General features: G+C 35.3%; 1 long non-coding RNA gene across 1 annotated transcript in view; it reads right to left on the bottom strand.

The window, feature by feature from the left end:
• Positions 1 to 619: 619 nt before the first annotated feature.
• Positions 620 to 12,609, bottom strand: part of LOC150060758 (uncharacterized) — a 28,900-nt gene continuing 16,910 nt past the window's right edge. Inside the window, exons 2-3 of the long non-coding RNA XR_016536156.1 lie at positions 4,794 to 4,914; positions 620 to 689 (exon numbers count right to left, since the gene is read on the bottom strand). This is a non-coding gene — a long non-coding RNA (uncharacterized LOC150060758). The remainder of the gene's footprint in view (positions 690 to 4,793; positions 4,915 to 12,609) is intronic.

Below are 12,609 nucleotides of genomic sequence, written 5' to 3'. Positions count from 1 at the left end.
GCCTGCTCATTGTTAGTATATAGAAATAGTATGATATTGTATATTGATTTTATGCCCTGATACTTTGCCAAAAGTATTTATCTCAAATAAAAATTTTGGTATTATCTTTAATCTGTAAAGTGTGAGCTATATCATATCAGCTATAAACAGAGATAATTTGACTTTGCTACTCATATTTTAGTATCTTTATTTTCTTTTGCCATATTGCTAGAGCTAGTAATTCTCATACTCTGTCAAATAGGATTGGGGAACATGGACATCAATGTCATATTTTTGATTCACAAGGGAGTGCTTCTCTTTTCCTCATTTAATATGAGGTTGGCTATAGGTTTGTCCACATATAGCCTTTATTATTTTAAAATATGCTCCTGTTTCTAGTTTTCTTCCTTTATTCATGAAAGGATATTGATTTTTTCCCCAAAGGCCTTTCCTTTGTCGTGATGATGATGGTGTGTATCATGAGATGATCATGTGATGTTTTTCTGATTCTTCTTATATACTACAGTATATTTATTGAGTTGTTTGTGTCAAACCATCCCTGCATATCTGAAATGAAATCAACTAGATAGTGGTGTGTAATCATTTTAATGTGGTATTAATTGTTTAAACAGTTTGGATTCCCATATAATGCAGCAACAATTAATACAGTAAGCACAGATTCACTTACAGCACAGAATCGTTTTCCACACCTAAAGGGCAGAAGACAAGGAGAAAATGAGCACTTATACAGTATTCATTATGTTATGCCCTAACCTAAACTTTTAAGAAATGCTGGTGTGTTTAATACCATAATAATTACATAAATTGAACTCTACCCTATTATAGAAATGATGGCAGTATGTTACTTGCTTTTTATTAGAACTCCAAAATGGTCCATTCTAAATCTTATGATTTTTTCTCTCTTTCTAGCTCAAGGTATACACATGTGCATGTAAACACATGAGTTAACTCATCATTGGGTATAAGGCATAGATTGTCGGTTACCAGAGACCTGTTCTATATTCATTTTAGGTTAGTAGCAATGAATGAAGGTGTGAAAGAACCAAGATGTGTTAGTTGACCCATTTGTTCTGGTGTGCTTTTAGACTTAAGAATTGATGGTGTATGAAACGTGTTCTTGCCCTTGCTGGGACATGGGAAGTGTCTTCCCTTTCTCTATTATTGTGAGACACTGGACAAAGTTCCCTCCCCCCAAAAATGCCTACACAACATTGTCTGGTCTTGTTTGTCTCCAGTTACCATAAAAGAATATAGAGCCTGCAGTGAAGACCCAGTTAAATCTACATCTGTTCCCAGCTTCCTCTGAGCCATTCTTTGTCCCTTAAATTACAGTCATTGAGGCTTCAAGCAGTGACTTGCATTTAAAAAAAAGAGTAATTAATAAGACAGAAAAAAATCATATTAAGTGAAGTAAGCCAGACTCAAAGGAACATAGGCTCAATGGTTTCCCTCATTTGTCATAATCAGTAGAAACCTTGGGCTCTTCTAGCAGAGATTTACAATAGAACAAAACCTAGATACATAAGGCCATATCACATACACTAAATGAAATGACCTCCAGGATATAGAAACAAGAGCTATATAATAAGTGATTGTTGTCCTTAATGTACTATGTTATCTCTCATCTCTTTTGCTGTCCCTTGGTTATCTCATATTGTTACAGTATTTTACCTCATTATCTGATATATTATATATGTTTATTTGGTTATTTGAAATCAGATAGGTAAGGGGGGAAAACAAGATGAGGGGTGGGGGTGGGGAGGGAAATGGGGACCAAGATATGAGAAAGGGTATCAGTGTTTGTGAAGTAATGCATCTTCTATCTGGTGAATATAATGTAACCCTTCTATTAATTACAAAAATATATGGAAAAAATAAAAATAAATAAAAATTAAAAAAAGAGTAAATGAGAAACTATCAAAAAAGGCAGGATATTTTTCTATGTGGTAGAGGTTTAGACTATGAGTAAAAGACCTAGGAGTCCAGTATCTTGTCTAAGGCCTAGAATTGTTTAAACTTGTGATCTAACAGATAAAAGCAACCATGTACTGATGATCTGAATGCACAGTGTTACAATAAAAAGAAAGCAAGTTTGAGAACAATTCATCTTTTGAAAGCTGCAATTACAGGTGTGGATTTCATTGTTGATAGAAGGAACAAAGGTGAAAAAAACCACAGGAAAAATAATGAGAACCCATTCCCTTGAAAAATGCAGAGAAGTTAAAAGAATTTTGTTTTTACTTTATTTGGGTCCTGCTTTCAGCTGAATTTCTAACTTGACTCAAACTTCAAACACAGTTTGATAAATTGAAGCCCAATCTTTATGCCAAGATCAATACCACAACTTCCAGCATTTCAAATTTGTAGAGAAGAAACTAAGACTCCAGAGAATGAGTCATTTTCAAATAAATAAACAGTCATGGTTTGTATTAATATAAGGTAATTTTCCTATGAAGCTTCAAGCATTTGACATTGTACTAACCAATTCTGTGTTCTTGAGACACAGGACTCATGGATATCAGAGACCATGAATGGAAAACAGGCTTTTAAGAATGCCTCATTTGGGGCCTGGGGAAGTTCATGGGTCTTGAACTCGGCCTGAGTGCTGTCCCTGAGCTCTTCAGCTCAAGGCTACTGTCTACCCCTGGGCTTGGGCATTGTCTGTGAGCTCTTCTGCTCAAAGCTACCACCCTATCCTTTGACCCAAGCTCCACTGTCCATTTTCTAGAGGTTAATTGGAGATAAGAGTCTCAGATCTTTTTGTACCTGAGCTGGCTTTGAACCTTGATCCTCAGATCTCAGCCTCCTGAGTAGCTAGGATTACAGGCATGAGCCACCACACCCAGACCATTTCAGATCTTTTTTATGAAATTAATTTCCTATCTATCTGCTTTCTTTCTCTCTCTCTCTCTCTCTCTCTCTCTCTCTCTCTCTCTCTCTCTCTCTCTCTCTCTCTCTCTCTCTCTCTCTCTCTGTCTCTCTGTCTCTCTCTCTCTCTGTCTCTCTCTCTGTCTCTCTCTCTGTCTCTCTCTGTCTCTCTCTCTCTCTCTCTCTCTCTCTCTCTCTCTCTCTCTCTCTCTCTCTCTCTCTCTCTTTCCTTTATTTCACTGGTCTTGGTGCTTGAACTCAAGGTTTTGGGTACTGTTCCTCTTTATACTTAAGGCTGGAACACTACCATTTGAGCCATACCACCACTTCCAGCTTTCTTTCTGAGTAGTTTATTGGAGATAAAAGTCTCAAAGACTCTCCTGCCTGGGCTGGCTTTGAGTCACAATCCTCAGTACTCAGCCTCCTGAGTATTTAGCCCCAGTACATGTCCCCTAGCTATTTTTCTTAAATTAAAGGAAAATAAAATAAGATAGTATAGTGGGGAAATCCTATAAATAACTGACTGGAGCACTCTCTTTTTTCATATATTTTTATTGTAATTAATAGAAGGGTTACATTATATTCGACAGATAGAAGGTACATTGATACCCTTTCTCATGTCTTGGTCCCCATTTCCCTCCCTCTCAGCCCCCACCCCTCATCTTGTTTTCCCCCCTTCCCTATCCAATTTCAAATAACCAAATACAAATATTTCCGATATATCAGATAACAAAGTAAGATACTTTAACAATATGAGATAATCAAGGGATAGCAAAAGAGATGAGAGATAACATAGTATGTTAAGGACAACAATCACTCATTATATGGCTTTTGTTTCTATATCCTAGTGGAGCACTCTCTTATATGTTTAATTATAATGTACACTCAGATGTAAAGGAGTCATTAGCCACCTAACAGTACAGCCATGAGTTGTACATTCGGCATAGATATTAATCATAGATATATCTGTTCATAATTGATTTCTCTTCATATTTCCATTACATTCTAAACTCAGACAACTTCCTCAATAATAAGCACTAAGGAATATATATATATATATGTGTCTGTGAGGAAATATATTGAAAGAAATATATGGAAATATGTATCTGGAAAGATTTAACTACCAAAAAATATAGTGGTTACAGGTATTTTCCAATATAGGGAGCACTCTCAGGCCTGGTTGGTATTCCCTGTCAGGATAGGTCTGTTTATAGTAGCTGTGGAGCCTACTGAGTAGAAATACTTGGGAAGAAATGGACTCAAACACCATTTTCCTCAGAAACTGGAAACTGTATAACTGAAATGAGTAACAAGTAATATTCTAAGTTAAATATTTGTATGTCATTGTTTCTTTTGATTCTGTACAATAAAGTAGAAATAAAGTTCTACTTGTGACTTATTCAGCATAAAATAGGTATCTCTCTAGCATAATATCCAGAGAAAACTATACAAACTGTTGATAATATTTCTTTTTACTATTACATGACTAATGTTATCTTGAAAAGCACCAGTATCGAATGTGCTACACTCAGTTGTTAATAAGTATTCTTTGTCCCCTTCTGATTTTAGTAACCATTTCTGTAAATGTATTTCAATCTCTGTATATAACAATCTGTGAGGTTTCTCTAAAACAGGAGGATAAGGAAAAAAGATTGAATTGATGGGTTCTTATAGTATTTCTCTGTTCAAAAATCTCACAGTGTATATATCTGTACTTTCATATAAGTTACACATAAAAAGACAAATAAATATTACAAAATATACACTGCCTTTTTCTTTGAACAACCGAGGACACATTTTTAAAACATTTCTGTCTTCACCTATAGAAATTACCAGCCAGTTTCTCAAATGATAATTTCCCTGGATCTAATAGGTAATTATTGATTTTGCTGTCATCAGAAAGAAAATACAGTAGGTTTACACACCAGGTCTTAGTACTGCACAATCAAAAGGTATCGCTTCTCTCAGCAAATTATAGAAAACAGGACATTTCTTTTCTCTTCGGTTGCCAAGTAGCTGAGTCAGGCCATATGAAGTCAATGGTTGCTATGACAACACATGAAACAGGGAGAAGATAACATGTCTGAATACAGAGAATTCACTTACCTATCTATAGTGATCTATTCTTGTTAGTGGTGGGAATGGATATGCTTACTTAAGAAGTCAGTCATGCAAACTTTAATTACCAGATATCTATTTTAATTATATTCATCAAGTGGGTGTTTATCATTTTTACTTAAGAAATAACATCAAGCTGTCGACATGGGTTTCATGAGATTTTTTTCACCTCTTCATTTGTTTGCTTTTTAATTACCTAAGGCAGATAACTAATGCGTCCTTATGCATCACTTTTTTCCTGTTTGAATATGAAATAGACTCATATGTTAAGATTGTAAATAAGTTTCACTATGGCATACTGCAATAAGCATTTTACTATTCAATAATTATAGGAAGCAGAAACAGTGGCATAAACTAGGGAACATCAAAGTCACTAAATATCCAAGTATTATAATTCAACTATCCAATGCTACCTATCCACACAAAATACATGTGCATAGAGACATCCAATTTCAATAAAAATGCCAAAAACTAGTTGTAACTATTACTGCAAGTAAGTATTCAATGTACCTGGCAAATAATTACTTCTCTCTCTACTCCTGTAATGGTTTACTTCATTACACCAGTATCAAATTCTAGATTCAAGCTACTGATCATTTCTAAAAATATTTTAAAGTACCTTCTTAGATGGATATTCCCACATATATTGCCATTTCACAAAATACGCACACTTCTGAAATGGAGGATTTAATTCTCCCCACTTCCTAGGAAAATCTAAACGAAAACTAATCATGGGCATTACTAGAAACCACCCAGGGGAATCAGTTTGAAGAAAAAAAGAATGGAAGACTTAGCACACCCTAGGGAAGAAAATCTATAGATGTGAATTTTTGACCTGTTAATTACTCAGTATATTAAAATTGAGCAAACTCTTCTACTTCTACAGGTTAGGATTATTATGCATTCTGGTAATCCCAACCATTTTAAAGGCAGAGATGAGAAAGTTCATTCTTGGAAATCAGTCTGGGGGAGGAGAAAAGGATTTAGTAAGAACCACAGGAATTTTGATTACAATAACTCAAAACGTAGATACGTAAGGCCATATAGGATGAGGCTAGATGAAAGGACCTCCAGGATATGGAAACAAGAGCCATATAATGTGTGGTTGTTGTCCTTAATGTACTATGTTATTTCTCATGTCTTTTGTTGTCCCTTGGTTATTCTCACATTGTTACAGTATCTTACCTTGTAATCTGGTGTATTGTATATATGATTAGTTGTTTATTTGAAATAGGAAAGGGATAGGGGGAAAACAAGATGGGGGTTATGGGGAGGGTAATGGGGACAAAAATATGAGAAGGGGTATCAATGTGTGTGAAGTAATACAACTACTATTTGGTGGATATAACTGTGGTTGGCAAGTGAAATTCCAGTTTTACAGAGGTATATGTCCCACAGGTCAGCATGGGCAAAAGTAGGAGACCTTGTCTGAAAAAGAACTAAAGGGAAAAGAGCCTACAGGTGTCACTTAGGTAGTGCTGTAACTATCTAGCAAGCAGGAGGCCCTGAATTCAAAGCCCAGTAATGAAATAGTAAATCTTTGGCATCACAAGCTTACAGGAAACAGAAAGGAGACTCATGAATCAGAACATTATCTACTTTTCATTATTTGACCCTAAGAAAAGGTCTGTAACAGTAAAGATAGAGTAAGAGGGCAGAGATGGTCTTAAATGAGGTCTTTCCATGCCTATCAATGCTATGTGTTCTCTTTTTCTGTCTCTGTCATATTTCACCTCTAATAAAATTTTCTATCATATTTAAAAATAGAAATTAAATGTGTAGAATCAGTAGCATTTCATCAGTTAAGCTGGGATCACTGCAATAGTATATAAACAATATATTAGCACAATACCTGATAAATATTGTTAAAAGTATAAAATAAAAATGCCAGAATCTTAAGATACTACTTTCAAATGTCAGATTTACCAATTCAAAATTTAGTTAAGTTTCAGTTGTGTAAATATATCAAAAAATTGAAAATATATTATCTGTCATTCACCTCTAACAATATATTAATAGTAAACAAGCACAGATCAGACAATATTTATTGAAGAATTTAATCAGCATGACTCTTTTCAAAGATAAAATAATACTAACATAAGAATTGTCTCAGGTATAATTGTCAGAGAATGGAATGCAAGGACTTTGTAGTTCAAAACCTAACAAAAGAAAAACTGCAAGAGATATTTGAACTCTGTGGTATAAATGGAAAACCACATGAGCCCACATGCCTTTTATCTCTTTTCAGTCTCATCAAAATGGTAGATGTATGAAATCAGTCTAGAGAAAAAGCAAAGAGCTGCCTACGTGTGAGAGAGTTCTGAAAACTTTGTAGATAACAGAAAGTAAATGAAATCAGATCAACAGTTGTCCCCAATGGAGCTGATAAACCTCAGTACAAAATGAAAAGACATTATGATAAGTAAAACAAACTAGACACAAAAAGATAGATATTGCATGGTATTCCATAGGTATCATCTACAAGATTCAAACTTGTAGAAAGAATAAACAGTGGTTACCAGGAGCTGTGGATTGAAGAATTGGGTAGATATTACTAAAGGATAGACACTTCTTACTATACAATAAAATTTGCAGTTCTAACATGTAACATAGCAACTGTGGTTATATATGTGTATTTGAAATTTTATTTTTTATTTTTATTTTAATGTGTAGAGGGGTTACAATTACATTTGCCAGATAGAAGGTGCATTACTTCTCTGTGTATTTGAAATTTTCTAGAGTAGATCATAGATATTCACACAAATGACAACCACATGAAGGCATGCATGTGTCAGGTGTACTGTGGTCCTCATTATGCAATGTCTATATTATGAAACCATTGCATTCTACACCTTGACTGTGTTTAACTTCTGTCAACCATACTGTAATAAACCTTGGGGAAGGCAGAAACAGCAGAGCTATGGAGGGAGGGAGAGAGAGAGAAAAAAAGAAAGAAGGGAGGAGGAGGAGGAGGAGGAGGAGGAGGAAGAGGGAGAGGAGAATCTCTTAAGGATCGTTTTACTAACAGAAATGTGGAATTATCTGAATCACCTGCAGCAGAAGTAGGAAGCTATAGCTGGCTGACCAGGAATAGTTGACTCTGCCTGCACAACAGCAGACAGGCCTCTCCCTGTGTTTCATGCTGTAGTTCTGATAGTTTAGCTCTTCAAGTCAGACACATAAGAATTGGTTTCTGGGTAAAGATATTCAAAGATCAGCTTATGTGTGTTCATCTAGCTGTTGAGTGATCATTACTGGGGTGATTCCTGGAGAGTTGTATATTACCTTTGTGCTCCTATATCCCTTTGGAACTCAAGAACCACCCCTAATTGTAAGAAAATCTGGAAAATGATTCAAATGCTTAGCAAGAAAAAAAATCAGTACAGTATAGTAAACAGCTGGCCCATTTCTATCCCATTTCTGCCATCCATACTTCCTAGAAAATTCAGTTCCCCTCTACCTTTCACTTCCATCTCTTTAAGAACAAGAACAGTTTCATTAACTGTAATGAACTCAAGAGGCAGCAACTTAGGAAGCTTAGGAAAGGAACAACCATTGGTCACTTTCTTTTATCCCAGAGGTGATTGTGACATGCTCAGAGCAGGCATGATAGACATGACAGGAGAATTCCTTGTGTATTCCATCTTCTGACTGATATTCATCCACAGGGGTATTTCTCCATTTACAATATTTATTGTTTACTTATTATAGATTAGAAAAGACTTCTGTTCTTGCCACTAACAGAAAAGTCTATTGTGACTACTGAGAGTGTTTACTTGTCCCATTATGGCAGCAAGTTGCTTGTGAAGTCTTGGATCAGGACTAAAGGTGAGATGTGAGGCTTGCACTTGTTTTTTTATTTGGTGGTAGAATGACTTGAGTTGCCTGAGATGCCTTAGAAAGTTCATGTGGAAGCACAAGACAGCCGTTGTTCTGGCTGTCACTACTGAAAAGCAACTCAAACAAATAGTTGTTTCTGCCTGCCTGTCTTTATGGATGCATAACTCAGACAAGAGACAAGCCTCAATCCTCTTTTAAAATCAAAGTCTTAAAAAATAAATAAATAAAAGCCTTCTGTCACTTCAGATCAGGAAACAGTAAAGTTTAACATTTGTGAAAGTGGCCCCAAGGACATAGATACTGCTGAAAATCATTGAAAAGGTAAGATAAATGACCGATTCTCATTATTCATTTGGCTCCCACTGAAGACTAATCGCTATGTTATTTTCCATACATCACATTACCCAGGGTACAAGGCACATAACACAATATGTTAGTAATCTATTGAATAAAATGTTATTTCCACAACAACTTTTCTTCCAACTATGAGAGATGAATGTGTATTAAAAGTCAGAGAACAGTATTTTTTTCACTAGATGTTGTTATAATTTAAGACTAATGTCGCCTGAAAACAAGAAAGAGAGAGATATATCTTTCTTTAAATAAGAAGATAAATTGGGTCATGAGTGCATTTCCTTTGCAAAATAATGCTTCTAATCATTGTGGTAAAATTAATGTCATTATTCCAAACAGGGCAGGTTTGAAGTAAATTTACATAATTAGAAATTAGACCTTACATATGAAATACGTGTAGGAGACCATAATAGCCAAGAATCCTTGAAGATAAAGAAGAAAATGCTTTTATTAGTATATATTAATTGTACATTTTTTCCTCACTTTTCCTCCACATAGACATGTCCTTTGATCACATTCATTTCCCTTTTGTTGGTTTGTATGCCACCTTCCTCTGTTTGCTCACATATCTCTAATTATTTCTCATGATTTTCATGTCCTCTTTGCCTCCCTCCCCAAGACACTATAGAGTAGAGAAAACATAATGATACTTGTTTCCTGAGTCTGGCTTATTTCACCTAACATCATGGCTTCCAGTTTCCGTTCTTGTTCCTGGTAAATTCTTTTTATGGCTGAGTGAGTGCCGCGTAACTCTAGCATGGAGAACTTATAGTGTCAATTAGCAGATATATGGACGCTCCCTGAGGCTTACCATGCCTTGCCACAAAGGAGAACAAGGGAAATCAAGGAAGAAAGAAAGCAAAATATTAGAGTAGGAAAGTCTCAATCATCTATACTCTAAGTCTTTACATCAAAGCATGACACTGCCCACCCGTAAGGAATTGTAGCATAATTTTACATACCAAGTTGGCCTCCTTTGCTGAGTTCCATAAGGAGAAGCAAAAAAACACAAAATCAAGATCATGATAATTAGAAATAAAATGTATCTCACAATGAGTAAAATTAGGAGTGTTTTCATAACCAAAGTTGACTAATTCACAATATCATCATTATTCATTGAAGTATTTAAATACTGAGTGCCCAATAAACACTTTTGTGAAGTTACACATAGGGAATGTAAGAGCAAATAAGTAAACAAATGTGACTCCATGCCAATTGTCACAGAGCTTAAAGTTTTCTATTCTTCATCTTTCATGTCATCTGACTGTCTAAAAAGGCTCATCAATGAGAGAATTCACTGAATTGGTAAAATTTGAATATGGCATTCTCCTACTCCCTCTGCCTTCTGTTTGCCAAGAATAAAAAAAAGTAAAGAAATAAGGCTGCAACCAGTTCTTCATGAGCATTCCCTTAGTTAGATTGACAGTATTAAAACAACAACAAAACCCTCTATGATGCCCTCCTCATGACTTTTGCCTCCTATTTGATTACATAATATATATTTTAGTGCAATTTAGGTAATTAATTGTTTTAAATTAGGGACCTTACATGGACTAATCTAAACACAGGTATGATTTGTTTTCTCTGCTGATAACAAAAGATAAGGCCAGAATTAAAGCACAAGGGAGATTTGCAACTGGCTAAAAGATAGACCATCTAGAAATGACAGGAGAATTACCTTTAAAAATCTCAGCACAACCTCTGGCCAACAACAAGTAAGGAAGTAGGAACCTCAGTTCTGTAACCACAGAAAGGAGATCTGTCTACACCAGTGAGTGAGAGCCTTCAAAATTAATGAGCACAGCCTGGACAGCATTTTGATGTCTGTGTTGTACCATCCTAAGCAGAAAAACCCGCAAAACCCAAAACATGATTCTTTACTGTTGGGAATGACTTCCAGCTACTATATACATGGCAATTTTTTAAATTTCATAACAGAAAACAAATACAATTAGAACAGTGATGGAATGAAGTTTTTTTTTACAATTTTTTATTCAATAATTTTTTATTCTGATTAATAGAAGGGTTACATTATATTCACCAGATAGAAGGTGCATAACTTCACAGACATTGATATACTTTCTAATGACATGGTCCCCATTTCTCTCCCACCCTCCCCCCGCTTAGCTTGATTTCCCCCCTTCCCTATCCAATTTCAAATAACCAATTAAGCACATATAAAATTTTTAACATTTTCTGCTAGGCCTCCTAAACTCTATGTACTGCTGAAAAAATTTTGTACATTATGACAGTTGGTGGCCACCTATAATGTCAGTCCCTAAACTGGTTCCATTTCTAGAGTGCTTTCAGAGCTGTTTGGGTTCTAATACTCCCATATTTGTCTGCTAGTGCTTGAAACCTCTGAGTTGTAAGAAAAGCCTTTCAGTAGAGTTGAAAGCTTGGCATGAAAATCTAAGATTATTCACATTTGATATCAAAGGTAGTCTACATGGATGGGTGCTTTTCTGAGGGCAAGCTTTGAATGAAAGACATATGATAAATCTGCTGGCACAGAACAGTCAGTAATGCATGTGGAGGGTTAACAAAGTAAACAGCAGACACACCATTGACTAAGTATAACTATGACCGGCTCCCCTGAACCAAATATGGGCTGACATTAAGCAAGTTAGAGGGAAAGTGAGAGAAAAGGAGGAAGTAGGTAACACAAAATAAATGTACTCATAATCTTACATATGTAACAGTAACTTCTATACATCACTTTTACAATAAAAAAGTGAAAACTTTCTTTCCTCTTCTTATGTCACTTTCTCTTTAATCGAGAAAGCAAAATTTTCTTTTTTTCAAATATTTTTCATGTAATTAATAGAAGGGTTACATTATATTCGCCAGACAGAAGGTGCATTAATTCACATACATTGATAACTTTCTAATGTCTTAGTCCCCATTTCCCTCCCCCCATGCCCACCCCTCATCTTGTTTTCCCCGCTTCCCTATCTAATTTCAAATAACCAAATACAAATATATCCAATATATCAGATAACAAAGTGAGATACTATAACAATATAAGATAACCAAGGGACAGCAAAAGAGATGAGAGATAACATAGTACATTAAGGACAACAATCACTTATTATATGGCTTTTGTTTCTATATCCTCGAGGTCCTTTCATTTAGCGTCATACTATATGGCCTTATGTATCTAAGTTTTGTTCTATTGTAAATCTCTACTATGAGAGCCCAAGGTTTCTACTAATTATGAAAAATAAGGGAAACCATTGAGCATATGTTCCTTTGAGTCTTGCTTAATTCACTTAATATGATTTTTTTCTAAGTCTTTCCATTTCATTACAAATGGGGTGATGCTGTTCTTTCTGACAGCAGCATAGAATTCCATTGTGTATAAATACCACATCTTGTTGATCCACTCATCAACTGAGGAACGTCTGGGTTGGTTCCATATCTTTGCTA

Source organism: Megascapheus bottae, chromosome 7 (assembly GCF_031878675.1).
Source record: "Megascapheus bottae isolate mThoBot1 chromosome 7, mThoBot2.hap1, whole genome shotgun sequence".
NCBI lineage: Eukaryota > Metazoa > Chordata > Mammalia > Rodentia > Geomyidae > Megascapheus > Megascapheus bottae.
The sequence above is the reverse complement of the archived record's forward strand: the minus strand, read 5'-3'. Positions and strand labels throughout refer to the sequence as shown.